Source organism: Pteropus medius, unplaced genomic scaffold, assembly GCF_902729225.1.
Source record: "Pteropus medius unplaced genomic scaffold, Ma_sr-lr_union100, whole genome shotgun sequence".
Classification (NCBI taxonomy): Eukaryota; Metazoa; Chordata; class Mammalia; order Chiroptera; family Pteropodidae; genus Pteropus; species Pteropus medius.
In genome coordinates, this window is record NW_024342644.1 from 5,662,961 (window position 1) to 5,681,324 (window position 18,364).

Here is an 18,364-nt window from a genome sequence, read left to right on the forward strand (position 1 = left end):
ACCTTCTTTCCTTAGAGTATTGGGTACTCATGGCCAGGAGGTCAGAAGTCCCTAGTTTCAGCCATGCCACTTGTGTGGCTTTGGCCAAGTCACCCTTTGGGGATGAAACTTCCCTGTTCTTTGAATGGGGGGGCTAGGCTGAAGGCTCTTGGAGGTGGCCTCAGCTCTGACATTCTGAAATATCCAGGGCCTTCTGCCGGCTAAGATTCAGCATGACAGTATGTCGGTCCAACTGCACTACTGCTCTGGCAAAATTGCTCCCTCTCCCTATGGAATGAAATATGCCACTTCAGAGAGTCTCAGATTTGTCCAAAGGTGTCCAGCCCTAGGAAGCAGGTTAGAAAGCCTTGAACACACTTTGACCTCTCCTACTCCATTGAGCATTTGGCCATAAAAAATTAGGTCACAGGAGGTTGTCCCCTTTCTAATTATCAGTAGGGGAAACCCCCAGGGCTGAAAAAGGAACAGAAACAGTAGGGCTCCAAAGAAGGGAACAGAAAGAGATGCATGAAAAAGAAGACTAAGAACTGGTGTCTCTGAGCCCCACCCCTGTAGAGAGGGAGAGAAACAAGAGCCCTGATGGTTACAAAGAAGGAATGCTATCCCGTACCTCGTCCGAGGGGTCAGCAGGCCTGTGGAACTTGAGGAAGATGCTTGGTTGCCCTCTCTCAGTTTTGGGGGACTTTGAGCAGAGTTCCCTCTGCACTCTGGCTTTGCTCTGGGGCGGGGGTACTGACGGAGCCTCACGGTGTGACAGTGGTTCTCCATCTGCAGGGCCCTGCCAGCTCTGGAGAGGCCTGGGCCTGTGGTCTGGACTCAGCCTCTCTCCACCAGAGCAGCTCTTTCTTCATATTATATTCTGTTATATTCTGAGGTTATATCAAAGATTTTGTTTTCTTAGAAGTGCTCCACAGTTTTTAAAAATGTGAAAGTCATGGAAGAGCTTGTATTCAAATCAGTATGACCTTAGACATGTCATTTGATTTCCCTGAACCTCGATTTCCTTATCTGGAAACAAGGTTGATCATATGTTCTCAGCCTGTCTCACAGAGTGATTGAACAATTAATTAGAGTCAATTATTCATGCTTTCATTCCACAAACATGTATTGAACACCTCCCCTGTGGCAGGCTCTGTTGGGAGAGAAATTTGTGGTAAATATGTGGGAAAGTTATTCCAAGAAGAGGGATAAAGCATGTGCAAAGGTGACTTGTTGCTGTTGCTGTTGTTAATTAGACAGTTTAATATAGTGACTCTAGAGCCTAACGATTGGATTTGAATCCCAGCTCCAGCCACATAACAGTGTGACGTAAGGCACCATACCAACCTCCTTGTGCCTCAGTGTTCCCACCTGTACGATGGCAATAATAATATAACCTAGTTCATTGGGTTATTGGGAGGGCTACATGAGTTAATATTTGTAAATTATCTAGAACAATGACCAGTAAATAGTAACCACTCTCTAGTGTTTATTATTGTTATTGTTATTGTTACTGATTATCTCACCAATGCAATGTGAAATTGATGCTGTAGAGCAGGTTCTTAATGGAGGTGTCAGGTGTGCCATGTTTGGTCTTCAGCGCAGCAATCCGTCCGTGGTAATTGTACTTCAATTTACCTTCCTTCCTGCCTTGTGAGCTCCCGGTAGATGCATCCTATGTTTGATAGGAAAGGCCAGGGAAACATCATGGCAGAGAAAGAGAGCCAAACAGTGCTCTGTTTCTGTTGCATGGATTCTCTTCTTTGTCTTTTCTTCTTCTTCTTCTTCTTTTTTTTTTTTTTTTTTTTGAGGTTGGATTGGCACTCCTAGCAGATTGCACAAAGTCATTGCTTTGCAGAAAGGCTCTTTCTGTGTTCCACATGTCATCTGCCTTTTAAGGGTGTGATTTGTTTCTGATGTATGCAGGATGCTCCCCCGAGAAGACTTTGTTGATGATGTGCAGAGGCCTCCTGTATCGATTGGTGATATAACAGTTCTATAGTGGGTGAATGAGGTAATTCTCATTGCGTTACTCAAGTCTGTGACCTTGAGGCCAATCAGATGACTAAGCTATATAGGTGGATCCCTGGTTACAGAATGTCCTTGTTTAAAGGTAAATCGGTGTGAGGGTGACTAATAGTTTTGGAGAAATGACTGCAAGCGAATTGCCTGCCCCTTGGTGAGAAGCAGTCTATATTAATAAGCTTTGCAGCCCCCCAGGCTTTGGGTAGACTGTTGGGGCTGATTTCCAAGAGTTCTATTATCTGTGCTCCTCTCTTATCTTTTCTCACTAGATTCCAATTCTCTTTTAAACTGCCATGACAGTGTACAATATTATCAGTGTGAAGTTCAGAGCGAAATACTTAGGCCTCTGAGCTAGCTGGCTGGTTTGCTTTTCTTTCCTTTTTTAAAATTCAACAGTAGGGTGGGACAGAGCTGAAGACGAAAAGATTTTTAATACAAGAGAGGAAGTAAGCATGATGATAAAATCTGCATGCGAAAAACCCTTGTTAAAAAAAGGAGAAGTGGACTGTATAGCTAGTTATATATTTAATTTGGATATATGCTTTAGCCTTGGAAATAAGAGTCTCTGTCTGCCAGCATCCTCGCTGTCACTGACCAGGCCCTATCATATTGGAATAGGTGCAAGTCTGAAATGAACAGACTTTGAGTGGGTGGCAGGTGAAGGGCAGTGGGGAGGAGGCAATGGGGAGAGGGTCAGGTAGAGCAAGTATTTGGGATTCATTGGGTAACAATCAGCAAATGCCCATATAGTATTTACTGTGTGTCAATACTGGTTTCAGTGCTTTTTTACATATTAACCTTTTAATCTTTATAACCATTAATATGCAAATTTTGTATCTGAGAGAAATGAGATTGAATCATTTGTCCAAAGTCACTCGAACCCAAGTTTGCCTCCAGAGTTGGTGCCCTGATCACTTATAGGGAAGTCAAAGTGTTGGGGGCACAGAGAAAAAGAGAACTCCTGCTCCTAGTGGGCATATTTTTTTGTACAAGTAGAAGGAATTTAATTATTTCAAAGAGTTTCTGGCAAGTTGCCCTTAAGCTCACCATGATCAGGATGGGAGACTGTGCACATCACTCCTGAAAAGTGAGACTTTTTTCCTTTCGGCCAGATGTCTTTTGTTGTTGTTGCTGTTTGCCTGTACGATGGTTGTATTCTGATTAGAAAATCATTTCCAATAATACACAGCTTCTCATGCACGAGAGCCCTTCTCTGAGAGTAAACAGAGCTGGCTCTCACCTTCGGTGGCATCGCTTGGCAATAGAATCACTTTTCCTGTGGCGGTTGGTGAGGCCATTGGTTTGCAGGGTAGAATAGCAGAGAAATGCTCTCAACAGCTTTAACATTTGCTGGTGCTAATGAATTTGTCAGGGGTCTAAACTCAGGATGGTGCATACCTAAATTAATCTGGAAGAGATTTTAACTTTTATAAAAGATAATAACAATCTGATGTTAGAATCAGTAGAGGCACATTTACCTAAATCATTTAACTCCTACTTCAAGAAAAAACTTCATATTAAACAAACAAACAAAAAGATCCTAAAAGAAATAAATGTCTTACAAATGCACTGTTTAACTAAGGTGTTTATTGACTGGAGCAATAATGATGTATTTTTGATCTATGATAACTACAGATGTTGAAATCCATCCAAGCCACAAAAATGACTGGACGATCCGTGTGGAATATAAAGGTCTGCAGAGTCTAGAGCTCATATCCTATATAGCTTTTTGCTAATTAATAAACATTGGCCTCATGTCTGTTACTTAACAGCCTAATTGCAGCACATAGGCAAAAGTGCTGTCTCTCACCGCTGGGGAGTCGGAGGAGTTTTCCATATAAAAGGTTAAAAGGAGAAATCAGGAAAGTTTTTTTTCCTTTCAGTTGAGATGCCAAAAAGTCATCAGATACACATATACTTGGGTCAAATAAACAATTCCTAAGAAATCTTTTGTGATGACCATGCAGAATTGTTCACATGAGACTTTTCTCTCAACATTTTATTATGAAAAATTTCAAACATAGAGAAGTCGAAGGAGTTGTACAGTTAGCATCCATACACCGACGTTATTCGACCTCCTTGTGCCTCTGTGTTCCTATCTCTACAATGGGGATAATAATAGAACCTATCTCATTGGGTTGTTGAGAGGGCTAAATGATTTAGTATTTGTTAAGTAGTTTGAACAGTGACTGGCACATAGTAAGCACTCTATAATGTTTATTGTCGTTACTGTTATTGGTTATTTCACCAATGCAGTGTGAAATTGGTGCTGCAGGGCAAGTTCTTAGTGGAGGAGTCAGGTGCACTGTTTTTGGTCCTCAGCAATTCAGTCCCTTGTAAATTCAAGTTCTCATTCTGCTACTTAACCAGCTGTGCAACACTCAGTAACTTACCTAGCCTCTCTGTGCTTCTGTTTCCTTGTCTGGAAGGGAAATAATACGGCTACTCGCTTTGTTGGATTGTTGTGAAGATTCATGAGTTAAAACTTCTAAAGCTCTTAGAACAATTCAACAAATTTCAACTTGAATTCCACCAATTACCAACTCTGTTATCTTGGGCAAAATAGTTCTATTTTATTGTCCTCATCTGTAAAATGGGAATTAAACCATTTTTCAGCATTATAGGGATTAAAGAAAATAATATATGTAAGTTACTTAATAGGGTACCTAGAAGATTTTTTTTAAATTAAAGTTAGTTAGATTTTCTTAGTTTTTACCTGATGTTCTTTTTCTGCTCCAGGATTCCATGCAGGATACTCCATTGTGTGTAGCCATCATGCCTCCTTAAGCTCTTCTAAATTGTGACGATTTCTCAGACTTGTTTTTGATGACCTTGACAATTCTGAGGAATGCTGATCAGTTATTTTGTGGAATGTCCCTCAAGTGGGGTTTTTCCTATGTTTTTGTTATGGTTAGAAAAACTCCAGTTGAGGGACATGCTACAAAATGAGCAATATTCAATATTGGTAAATTGCCATTTTCATCACGTCATTTATATCAAGGATACATGTTATCAGTGTGACTTATCATTGTTGGTGTTGACCTTGATCAGCAGTCTGAGGTAGTGTTTGTCAGGTTTCTCCAGTGTAAAACAGTTACCCCTTTCATACACACGACCCCCTTACCCCCATACTGTTCTCTCTGGAGGGAACCCACACCTAAGGAGCAGGGAGCTATGATATGCCTCCTTGAGGATGGTATATCTACATGAATTACTCAGAATTCTGCACAAGAAGATTTATCTGTTCTCCCCATTTATTTGTCCAGTCATTTCTTTATATATCAGTATGAACTCATGGATATTTATTTTATACTTTAGGTTATAATGCAATGCTATGTTAGTTATTATCATTATTATTATTATTTTTATTTATTTATTTATTTTTGCTCAGATTGTTCCAGTTTCAGCCATTGGCGGTCCTTTCAGGAATGTTAGGAATATTGTCTCCCATTTCCTATTGATATGCCCCCATCATTGTGTTTTCGTTTGTCAGTTTGTTTGAGCATTTCGTTCACGCTTATGTTGAACATGCCCTGCCCCAATCTTAGCATCAGCCATTTCTCCAAGGAGCCTTGCTTCCTTTTATTGGGGAATGGTATTAGAAACCAGGATCTGGGCACTGGGACTTGCAGAAATTTTATGCTCAACAAATATTAGTTCCCTCCCTCCCTTTCGTGGAAATTTGGCGTGTACAGTAGTGGGCTCCCTCACAAAAGCTGCCTACTGCACATCCTCCTCAGTCTCTCCCCCGGTCCTAGCTTATGAGTCTCACTCACTGGAGCTGACTGGACAGAATTCAGTCCAGCCAGTCAAATCAGCAGACTGCATTCAGCTCAGTCCAGGTAAAACTCTGTGCTGCACTTAGCTCTGTGAGAACTTTCCTTGCCCTCATGGAATCCAGCCCACTAGAATCCAGTGAGGGGACAGTAATCTGTAAGTGCTGTAACATTCAGAATGAAGAAAGGCTAGTGCGGTCTAGGATCATTTGGAGAAAGCTTCTTATGTAAGATTGGACTCAAGGTAGGTTTATTCCAGATGGGACTAGAAGGAAAGATGTGGAAGTGTGAATAGACAACTTTTAGTAGGTAAGAGGCCTGAAATTAATGAAGGACTTTAGCTTTGGGGGTTTATTTTAAATATAAAACTGAGTTTATTGATCTTGGTGGGATGAGGGAAATGGGCTTCCCCGGTGGTGCGTTGGAGCCAGCTTGTACAGGCTCTCATGAGCCAATTGTTAAATTTTCAGGAATTTAGAGAACAAGTTGGCATCATGTTGCTAGCTTGAAATCGGCCATGGTGGGAGTGTTTACACTACAGAAACCTGCAAATGCTACAAAGCAGGCCTCCTCTCTCCCTTCCAGCTGGTGATTAAACATTTCCCTGCACACCACTGGCTTTAGCTGTCTAAAAATTTGGTATATACCCTTACCCTGAGTTTTTTCCCTCCTGGTCCAAACTGATCATCTGAGCAGCTCCCTTAGGGGGCCAAATGATCACAAGTCCCTTCTTTAAAAAAAAAAATTGTGGTAAAATATATATAACATAAAATTTACTATTTTTAAGCGTATACAGTTCACTGGCATTCAGTACATTCACATCATTGTACAACCATCACCACCATCCATCTCTAGAATATTTTTCATCTTCCAAACTGAAACTTTATACCTATTAAACAATAATTCCTCATTCTCCCTTTTCCACAGCCCCTGGCAAACACCATTCTACTTTCTGGCTCCATGAATTTGACTACCCATTGGTTCCTCATATAAATGGAATTATACTGTATTTTTCCTTTTGTGACTGGATTATTTCACTTAACATGTCCTCTAGGTTCATCCATGTTGTAGCATGTGTCAGAATTTCCTTCCTTTTTAGGGCTAAATAACATTCCATATATGTATATACAATATTTTGTTTATTCACACTTTGGTGGCTTCACCATTTGGCAACTGTGAATTATCCTGCTATGAACATGGATGTATAAATATCTGTTTAAGTCTATACTTTCAGTTCTTTTGGGTGTAGACCCAGAAGTGGAATTGTTGGATGATCATATGGTAAGTCTTTTTTTTAATATTTTGAGGGATCACTGTACCTTTTTCCGCAGCAGCTGTACCATTTTACATTCCCATCAACAATATACAAGAGTTTTGTTTTCTCCACATCCTATCCAATACACGTTATTTTCTGGTTTTCATTTGTTTTATTATTGTTGTTGTTTATAATAACCACCTTAAGGGTGTGAAGTAGTATCTCATTGTGCTTTGGTTTGTATTTCTCTAATGATTAGTGATGATAAGCATTTTTTCGTGTGCTTATTGGCCATTAGTATATCTTCTCTGAAGCCTTTGCCCATTTTTAATCAGATGGTGTGTTTTTGTTGTTGTACATGGGTGTTCTTGCTTGTCTAGTCAATGCACTACTTCAAGAATCTTTTGAGCATTTATCTAGGGTTCTGTGGGGCAGCCTTTGCATGTATGTAATACAGAGATGAATGTATAGGGACTTCCTATTCTGGAAAACTCCACATGACATTGAAAGATCTTCTCTTGCTGCTTCTTAAAAAGAAATTTAATGGTGGATGGATGCTGCAGAAATAAGCCATTCGCTGTTTTTGGATAATTGTGTGATATTGTCATTTATTTCAAGAAATATATTCATTTATAGTACTGTATATATTTATTGAAAAAAAATCCACATATAAGTGGACCCGAGCAGTTCAAGCTCATATTGTTCCAGGGCAACTGTATAATGATATTCTAGTCCAAGGATTGACAAACTCTGTCCCATAGGCCATATCCCACCCCCACCTGTTTTTATAAATAAAGTTTTATTGGCATATAGCCATGTTCATTTATATAGTATTGTCATGGTTGCTTTTGTGCTATGGTGGCAGTACTAAGTGAAAAGGCCTAAAATATCTGCCAGCTGGACCTTTACTGAAAAAGTTTACTAGCCCCTGGCTATTCTAGACATTTAAGAGATCACGTTTTTAGAACCATATATAGTATATAGTGATGTTGACTGCTGACTATTCACGCCATACTTGAGCACTTTGAAAACTATAAAGCTCACAGAGATATAAGATATTATGGCTTTTAAGTACTTACTGAACTCTAACTTTTTTTCCAGAAGTGTGTTTTTTAATCCTTAGTTATTTGATTGGGGCAATAGCTTCTGCATCCAGCATCACCGATGCTGCTGCCGATGTGACTGAAATGTTTCTAACATAGGCAGCTTTTTTTAAAGTCACAGTATCTAATTTTCTTTCTTCTATGGTATTTCCTGTTTATACTGAACTTTGGTGAGGTAGCTCTGATCTTTAACTGCAGTGAGAGGAGTTATACTGCAGGGACATGGCCCTGAAGTGTAGAGCACAAAAAACTTGCTGCCTTTCACTCTAAAATTAGCATCCTGCTTCTCTTCCCCTTCCCTCCAAGTCAGAGGTACAGCTTTGCTAAAGCAGTGATGCCAATTTTGGAATTTTGAGATACTGTTGGTTTGCTGATTTTGCTCTGCCTTCTGTTCAACCTTTTGACCATTCACACAATAAATATACTAACTGCTAGAAGAATTGTTAAAGCATATAGACACTGTCTTTGAGAAATATATATGATGTGTTTGGCAATTCTAGAATATTAAACATGGACTTTAAAACATTATATATAATGCCTTTGAGATCACTAGAAATCCTACACACACACGCGCGCGCACACACACACACACACAGTTTTCTTTCATAGAGTGGCAAAGTAATCATTTTGTACAATCTAAATAGAATTCCAATAATAGATGAATCTGGTGAGATGTCACATTTTGCTGCAGATATAGTATTTATCTAACGGCAAAATAGAGCCTTAGTGCCATTTCATAGAATCTTACCACCCAAACTGAAATTTGTTAGTGAAGTGATAGGCATTGGTAGTAAGAGTGCCGATATATTGAAAACTTTGTTGCTTTTTCCCTTTTCTTTTTGCGAAAGTGGAACTCTTTATTTTCCTGTAATCTAATAATTAGTCTTTCTCTTCCAGATCGGGTTCTCCAACCGATAAAGATTTTAATAATTTTCCTTAGAAGCCACCCCCAAATACTATCTCCCCCTCAAGTCATAGGCTTTAATGTTCAAAACAGAGTCTGGTGAGAGTCCCTTTGCAAATGAGTTTCTTCAGTCGGTATGAGGGCAGTATTTCCTTATTTTTATATTTGTATGTTTTTATTCCTTAAGAAAAGATCTCTACTGAATTTCATGGTATATATTTACAATCATCATTTCACTTTATATAGACAGATTTTAGAATACAGATATTGCTGTTTGAAGTTCGAATGACTTCTCAGAACAACTTAGGGTCATTCATGCACTCAGTAAGTATGCCTTCTTATCAATGGTCCAATGAGAATTCATTCATTTCTGCGTAGTTTGAATGTCTACTATATATGCCAGAGGCTAGGCTAAGTGTTGAGAATACAGAGATAAATGATATAAATACCATGCTTTTGAAGCTGGACCACATTTAATGGGGAGATGCAGGCCACAAAAATTCATATGGACTATGAAAACTGCTCTTTTTAGAGAAATGTACAATATACAATATGAAATCGGGGGAATTTGTAAACTTACTTAAATCTTTAAATTGAGTTAGATTATCGGTAAATTTATCAAATGAGAAACATATAAACAGTATTTACTCTGAGGTAATAATTGAAAAAGTCGATAAAATAAAATGCATCTCCTACATAACCAATGGCCCCCAGCAAGGCCATTGTTCTTGTACCATTATTATTCCTGCACATTCTTTATGTTTGGGTCATTAACATTATGTTTAGGTCAGATGAGAGTGTGTTTCATCTGCCACGCTTTGATAGCTAAAGTAAAATGCTGATGGAGATCATTTAAGATCGTCTCTATGCTGTTGATTGCATGCTTGTGGCTCATAATCAGAATGATGCTAAGTAATTGTTAGACTGACTTGCCAAGGCTACATTTTGTGTCGCTGCAACTGTCAGCACTTTGGTCCTGCTGTTCTGCCTGAAGAATGCTTGTCTAGCACCTGTTGGACAGCTAAAGCACAGCTTACCACTGAATGTCATGGATAACTTTGTTCTAGCATCCTCACTTGCTGCTCCCGAAAAATGACCTGAAAAAGGAACATCTGCTTTATGAGAAAAAGCAAGTGCTTGTTTTTGTGTGTTTGACAGAATACTACGTATTGTGGTTTTCATGTAAAAATCCACATGCATGTTGCCAGGAAGCTCATCTCTTTTCTCTTTGGCTGTGAAACCTAGACAAACCTCGCTTCGAACTCTTGCTTTGTCGCCTATTATGTATGTGACCTTGGATAGGTTACTTGTCATGAACTTTGTTTTCCTCATCTGTACAATGGGGCTAATAGAACCTATTTTACAGAGATTTTGTGCAGATTACAGACCATAGATAAAAACTTGGCACAAATTAACTGCTCAGCCAATGTTAGTAGTTAATATTAAGGAATCTGTCGTTTACTCAGGATGACATTATACAATGGCAAGGTAAAATTTTACAAAGTCTGTAGAATATATTGTAAGTGTGGAATATATATCAGCATAGTTTTTCTGGGTAGGTCATGTTTATCAGAGACACACAATTGGGTGAGGATTTTAGAATTGAAACCACAATTTTCGATGGTTAGTTCTGCTATGCAAAATGTGTTCTGGGCCATTCCATGTACACTGTCAAAAGATACAAAGGTCCCTTTGACAGCAAATTGAAGAATGTGTATTATTTAGGTTTGACTGCGTAAAAGAAATGTTATATGGCACACAACACAGCTTGACTATCTGGTTCTGTCTCATGGAGAAAGTAATGACCATAAGAGAGAGTTTAGCAAAGCAAAAATTCTGTCCCTATAAGAAGTTCATTGTTAGATCTAGGGACATCTTACTAGCTCCTGAATTGTACCATCAAAAGAGATCCATTAAGAGTAGTTCAGTGCATATTCTGTGTGAAGTAAAGTCTCTAGTGTGGGTTGTTGAAGAGATGCTTTGTCTGATTCCATCTAATTCTAAAATTTAAGGTCTGTGTTCTTATCTCCTGATGTTGATTCTATTTCACATGGTCAAAGAGTGTGATCCCCACCACATATTATCACTTCCCCTAAAAATTGCGTAAGCTGGACAAGGGATGTACTTCTAGGGCCCTTTTGTTGGGAGGTAGCATGCAAAGAGGTATCACCTGTTCATTCACTGTGGATTCTGGGGTTTCATAAATCAAACTCTGTATTACTTTGTTTCTCCACTTTTGATCTCTGCAGGATTTTTTTGGCTGGTCTGATTTGGCATTTCTCTGCTGCCACAGTATGTCCTGTCTTTCTTTCTCTGTTGCTTCCTGCCAATCCTCCACCTCCTGCCTGCTTGTAGGAGCAGTGTTGGCAATACTTAGAGTCAGCAACATTCATAACTGGAGGAGGAATTAGCTCCACACTCTTTGCCGATTGTGAGGATACATTCACTCCCCAGTCCTCCCCTCAAAAGTGGTATTTCCAATTCTTGCTATCTTCTAAACGTGGTAAATTCTGTTTTGTTTTTTTTTTTCAGGTTTCGAAGTTTATATGTTGTGATTATAATTTTTAGGGTCACTCAAGAGTTTTGTTTTCTGTTTACCTTTCTCTGTATCACGCATAAATCCACCATTATCAGACTGAAAACAGGGATACTTCTTTAACTTCAGTCTTGAGATTTCATACTTGAAATAGGCATCTCCATTCATCACTAGCCCTAGCCTTTGAAATTTTGTCCCCTTTCAATATATTGGAAACTCACTGAATATTGTTATTTGTGATTTTATTCCCTGTGCGTAAGTGCTAATTGGTATTCTTCGAAGCTACTCCCATTCAAACCAGGAGCAGTCTTTGACGTTAACACTTCTTATATTTATACAATCTGCCTTTTTTTTTTTTCAATCTTGACAAAAAGGTAGAATAATAAGAACCACACACTACCTCACGTGTAGTCATTTCTCATAAATGTGGGTCGCTTTGGTAGATTCTGTAAATTCAACAAATATATATTTAGTGATTCCTTCTTTCAATGCAATACTCTTGCAATCCTTAAGAATTGTTAGGGATAGATGTATTGATATCAAAAGAGGTTTACAATATAACAAGTAAAACGTTATCAGACTACAAAACAATATGAATACTATCATTTTATCTATTTAAGTATACATATAACATCCTCTGTGTGCTTGAGCGCAGGAGAGAGCCTGGAACCACATAAGCCAAAATTTTTTTATTAGTGGGACTTTTGTTGATGTGTATTATTTGCCCCCCCATACCATCTATATTATCTAATTTTTCACAGTGAACAGTTTTACTTTTCTCATTTGTCTCACCTAATATTGTGAGTTGAGGAAAAAGAATAGAAGTACTGACATTTTGATAAATTATGAAATTATAGAACTCTTTCCTGTGTCTCCCTTCTCTAGTGTTACAGATATGTAGACATGTCATGCCACATGGCATTAAAGCTTTTTCTTTTTATTAAGTCTCTTCTACCTGCCAAGCTCTGCACTAGGAACTTGAGACATTATATGAAGTGAGTATTATTACTGCCATTATGCAAATGAGGAAAAGGTTCAGAGAGTTTATATAACTTGAATCACACAGCTGATATGTGACCGAGCTGAGATTCAGAGTCAGGTCTTCCTCCGATATCAGCTTTGTGGTCTTTGTGATTCTTAGTGTAGACATCTCGTCTGCCATTAGGATGAAAAGGTTAATGTATGTGAGTGGATTATAAAGTGTTGCTTTTAAAAGAAGGTGCTCAGAGATCGTAGCAGCGTGTACTGTCTTTCACTGCTTGTGTTGTTTCCCCGTAGTGTTTTCAATTAGAGTATAAACTTCTCAAGAGTCAGAATCTCATCATCTCAGAAGCCCCCACCTCTCCTAGCATAGGCTGACGGTAAAGCTGGTGACTTCTTTCTGGAACTGAGGCATGCCCTTCAGATTCTGAGAAACTGAGTCTGGGAATTCACCACCAGTGGACGTCCTGAAGAGGAGACGCTCCATCCTGCCCTAGTGGCCAGAGCTCTCTTCTTTTTAGAGAAAGGGAAGAAAAGTCAATGGCCTCTTTATAGCTGTCAGGCTTAATCCCAAATGCTCTGGGATCATGTGAAAATTGCCTGTTTCAGGAGCTAGACTAACTTTGCTTTATATCCTCTCCTAAACCTGCAAAGGCGTCATTAAAACAGTCTCTGGAAATTTTTAAAAACTTGGATCTTGAGCTTAGTTCCTTATGTGATGTCGATTACGCGGTCCGTTGCTGTCACTCCCTTATCTCCCTTTGTCTTTTAGGCTTCCTTTTCCAACACTCACATCATCTCGGTTCTTTCCCACACTTTATCTCAGACACCGTGGCTTCCTCACGGGATTACTCAGTCGGCCTGATATGTGGCCCCCAGTACCTATCTGGCAAGTCTACATTCCCATCTGAGCTCAATTACGGATCCCTATGGGGTCATTGACTTCAGTGGGGTGTGAATGGAGTTGTGAGTGTACCATTTGGGAAGGGGCAAAGTGCAGTAATGGGGTACTGTGGTTACTTATTGAGACAACTTCATTTAGTCCCATGATGGCAGTGCAGATGTGACATTTTGAAAGATCCACCTAAAAATGACTTCTCAGGCACCATAATATACATTTCTTTGTCATAAGTTTCACATATCTCGTGATAAAGGACTCATGCATATGATTATTTTCTACATATTGATTGTTCAAAGCTCTTTTAAAAAATTCATGTAGTCAGCCACACCATTGTACATCCACCATTCTTCAAACATGTACTGTGCCCCTGGTAAGTGCCGAAGACCCAGGTGCTAGAATTCCTCATAATCTCCAGGCCTGAGTACCTGTGCTGGTTTAAGGAATGGATTTAATGTTGTTTAAATCTTTTTCTTTTCCAGTTTTCCAAAGAAATTAGTTCGTTTTTTGGGTCCAGAGAAACCAATCTGCTGTTTTCATAGGGTAAGTGATCCTTGGCTTCTTTTATATATCTTTATCTACATCAAAATTTCATCCAATTACTGTGATACCCTAAGAAAAAGTGCTTGCTAGCACAAATTCTCTAGAAGTTCTCTCTCACTTAGAACCAAGATGTTCTTTCTACTTATCACATCTCCCTTCAGAGGGGAAGGTTTCCCTCTTGTATTTTTCTGCCATTTCTTTTTGCTGTTCACACGTGTTGCCTCTTATGAGTTGTTACCATCACTGCTGTTACCTTGTCAGACTTGCAGAGAGGATGACAGAGGAAGTTTCTTTTTTTTCAGTGACTGATGCCCAGAAATACGGCCGTGGGCAAGGAGAAACCATGTGTTTTGTTCACATGACGCATGCATCATGCATGAACTTGTTTCATGAATGCCATAAGAGAGTAACAGGACGTGAGCACTAAATGGGACCTTGGAGCTCATCTGGCAAAGCCCCTGTGCTCAGACAGGCGCTGAGGCCCAGAGTGTTTCACATCCCTGGTCTGGGGGCTTCTCAGATAGCAGCAGAGCTGGAAATTATGAGACAGGCATTTGATTCTCAGCTGCGTGGTCTCTTCATCCCTCCATCCCCTGCTGTCCCAACATAGAACTGTCTTTTGAATCCCAATTCCTTCTGAAGATACAGAGTTCTAGGTGGTTGGACCTGATATAATACCAATAAAATAATGATAACATCTCTCTAAGACAAGTGTTAGGAATGATGCTGTTTAGCTGTTTAGCTGTTTAACTTTCTAGGACTTATACTTGCCTACTACTAAGAGAGGTCTGTGGAGCAGATGTACCCAGAGCACTTCTGTTATGCACCTCATCTGCGATGGCAGATTTTCCTTTGCACCCTTACCAAACCACTGCATTTGCAATGCCACATCATGTGCTGAGACTCGGTGATACATCTGTGTTGCAGCTAGAAGCTGAGGTGCACCTGCAGGTGTGCATTGGCCAGCTGCAGACCTGCAAGCCCCCACTCATGGCTGTCTGCACCCGCAGAGTAATGCTTAATGGATTTCTTATCATGCAGTATGAATTTGGCCTACTGTCATAAAGACTTTCAGAAGAACATTTCTTCATTTAAAAAGAAAAAAAAGTTACCCTGTTTTTTACATGAGAATTCACTTGTGGGTATGATGGAAAGAAGTGTGAGAATACAGTTCTCCATTGGAATCCCAGAAGGTGGATTTGTGTGTGGTTTTTTTCAAGGGTGCGTGTGCTAGACATGGCTCTGGATTGTGTTCATTTAGGTTGATTAGCTAAGTGCACTTATTTCCAAAACATTTCATCTCATCTAGAGATTGGTTGAAGTGTAGTTCTGAGAGCCTGTGACCATTATTTTATCCTACTCATTAACTTAATCACTTTATCAACAAATGGAAGCTTCTTTTCTACCATAATTGGAGTCATTTTTAAGGGACTTGATGTGTCTCCTTATCAGAGTACAGAGATAGTCAGCTTTCCACCAGTGTCCTGAATGGAAATGAGAACAAGGATTGCTGGTTCACTGAAAGATTGCCTGCTTGTTACTCTCATATTGATCTCTCCTGTCCCTAGATGTTTGGTATGCGTGAATGTGCATTCAATGGAAGTGTAAACTTGAGGGTTTTCATTTCCCCATCTCATCCCAGAAAAGCCCAAAAGGTTTATCCCCAGAGCACAGCACAGGATAACGTAGGATGTTGAGATCTGCTGCTCTCTGGGGGAAGTTAAGGGTCTCTGTGGAATCAAGAGGTCGATAAGAATAAAATAGAGGACAAATAAGGGCCAGTGGGGAAGTACCAGATTCTGTGCCTACTTTGAATGAGGCTAGAAATGATAAAGGGATAAAATGCTACCACCTGAACTGACGCCGACCACCTGTGGCTACTTTGGTAATCTGCTGGGGGTCATAAGTCGTTTGAAGTTGACGGTCAGGAGGCTTCAAATCATTACCCAAAACAGGATGAGCTGGTTGCTTCTACCAGTTGGTGGGGGAAGAGGGGTAGCTAAACATAAACTGAAACCATGAGTTTCTTACTTAAAAGCAGCTCCGAGACTGGTCCCACACTTTGGGTTTATACCATGTAGGTCCACATGCCACACACATGTGTACTTAGTAAAACACAAGTCCCTGCGCTCCATTTTATGGTATGTGGCGGGGCTGGACCCTGGAACAATACTGCTGTTGTTATTTAGCTGGAACTATGCTCACCATCGATAGTATCCCTTTAAGGGAACTCTAGGGAAAGGCTGTGGCCAGCGCCGAGGTTTTATTTGCTGGAGGCCAGGTAGCAGTGGCATGTATCAGTTCCATAGCAACATGTCTGTGCAGCCAGAAAAAATATAATGAATGCGGCAGCCAGTATTGCCTGGGCAGGATGAGCATAGCCCTGGTGCCTCCTTTTATTTCCCACCTTATCCTGGCCTGCCTTTCTTCTCCTGTAGAGAATGTAGACTTCGTAATCTGTCCTGCTATTAACACTTGCCTCCTGTCCCCATCAAGCCTTGGGACTTGATGAGAGAGAAGGCAATGTCTGTAGTAAAATTCTGCAGGCCTCTGATTGTGCCAGCAGAGCTGGCAGAACCTTAGCGAATGAAAGTAGGTGGAGAGTCTGTGCTTTTCATCATCCCTGTGGCAGAGCAGCTCTGTGAGAATGGCACAGTGGGTAGAGCATTTCCTGTATAGTGCGGTCAGCAGCTCCTGGCTGGAATGTGAGCAGTGAAATGGAGCAGTGTGAAATCGGGAAACAGGGTACCCATTAAGTGTGTCACACTGATTCAGGAGACACCTACCAGTTTAGAGTGCAATGCCAGGCACTGCAGGGCTGCACAAAGAAGTACAACACACACATTGCATATCTGCTGGGAGCTTCTACCAGAGGTGCAGTTTCTAAGTGTAGTTGCTCCAGTGTGTGTAGTTGAGATTTTAACATTTTTCTGATGTTTCTGCATCTATAAAATCTTCCGTAAAACTATCGTAATCACTCTTGATTTCAACAGGTGTTTTTCCCACATGAACTCCTGAAGCATTTTTAAAAGTCTTTGCCATCTATTTGACACTTGTCTTGGATTTTTTGTTGTTGTTGTTGTTTTAATACTATGCCTTGGGAGCCTGAGCAGTCTTTCTAAGTGTACGGTAAGGCCTTCAAGGGTCAGGAACCATCTATCTCATTCTTTTTCTTCTTTTTTTTTTTCTCTAATGCTCAGAACTCAGCCCTGTAGATAATAACCATGCCATCAATATTTCTTCATTGATAACATTATAGTCCTACCCTATCTCGTAATGAAGGTGTAGAACAAGTGTGTAAATATATTGAAAATGCTTTTAAATTCTTCAGCGAAAAGATAAATTCAAGAAATTATTTTTCTAGCATGTTTTTAAAAAACATGTAGATATGAAATCACAAGGTAAGAATATCTAAAGACTTCACATTTCCTCATCTTCCTCTTTGTGGCTACCGACCATGAACTTTGTACCCAGAGTTTTATGCTGGCACCAAAACCATTCTTTTTCCTACCCCACCCTACAAGATTTTGCTACTTCTAGTGAATTTCACCTTAATATGCTATTTGGGCCAGACTTTTCAGTCGAGTACCTAGCAATGTCTTTGGAGCTCTTAAGTAAGAGATTCGAAGAATTTTTCGTTAAGGTGACAGGTTTGACAGATTAGGATAGTGGTTCCTAATTTAGTTTTGAGGTCTCTGTTGGAGGAAGGAAGGCTTTATTGTATAAAAAACTTTTATCTTAAGAGTTCTCTTCCCTTCCCGAGTTCTAAGCCAACTGAGAAATAAGACAAGCGTAATGAGGTAGATAAAGGCCAAGATGCATCTTTTTAACTGATAACAGTTAACTGAGTTAGAAATTATATCTTAGGTTGAGAGCAAAAACAGGCTGCCTGCCTCTCTATTCCCCAGTCTGCGCCAGATAACAGTTTACCTGCAGGAAAGTTTTGAGTTTGCGAGCGAGTCTCTGTGTGAAGAAAGAAGGAGAAAGAGACCAAAACACCCCTCCCCTCCCCTCGGTGCTTAAAATTCTAACTCTGCCCAGTGGTAGATTAGCTGTACCCAGTGGAGTTAATGTTAGCCAAGAGGGGGTGCCTGGGCCATCACGCTGCCTCTAGCTTCCAGCCCGCAGTTCACTCCACATCCTGGAGAAGGAAAGGTGGATGGATTAAGAGGCCAGGAGAGGTTAGGGAAAGTCCTCTGCATAGGAAACAGAGGGTGGGGCGTGGTGTTTCCCTCTGCCTCTTCTTACATCTCTCACTCTCTATTCTCTGGTCGGGCAAACTACTCACTAGTCTCGCTCTAGCCGTCTTACCCACTATTTTCTTCGTAGGTCTTTGCTTTATTTATTTGTTTACTGGTTTATTG

The 18,364-nt window shown here is 40.1% G+C and overlaps 1 protein-coding gene across 11 annotated transcripts in view; it reads left to right on the forward strand.

Annotated features, from left to right (window-relative positions):
• ATXN1 (ataxin 1) overlaps nt 1–18,364 on the forward strand; it is a 363,244-nt gene that overhangs the window by 172,836 nt on the left and 172,044 nt on the right. For 10 of the 11 annotated variants that reach the window (XM_039866500.1, XM_039866493.1, XM_039866492.1 and 7 more), the window contains one exon: nt 13,940–14,000. The exons of the other annotated variant lie outside the window; for it this stretch is intronic. The gene's annotated coding sequence lies outside the window, so the exon portion shown is untranslated. The remainder of the gene's footprint in view (nt 1–13,939; nt 14,001–18,364) is intronic. 11 annotated transcript variants of the gene reach the window in all.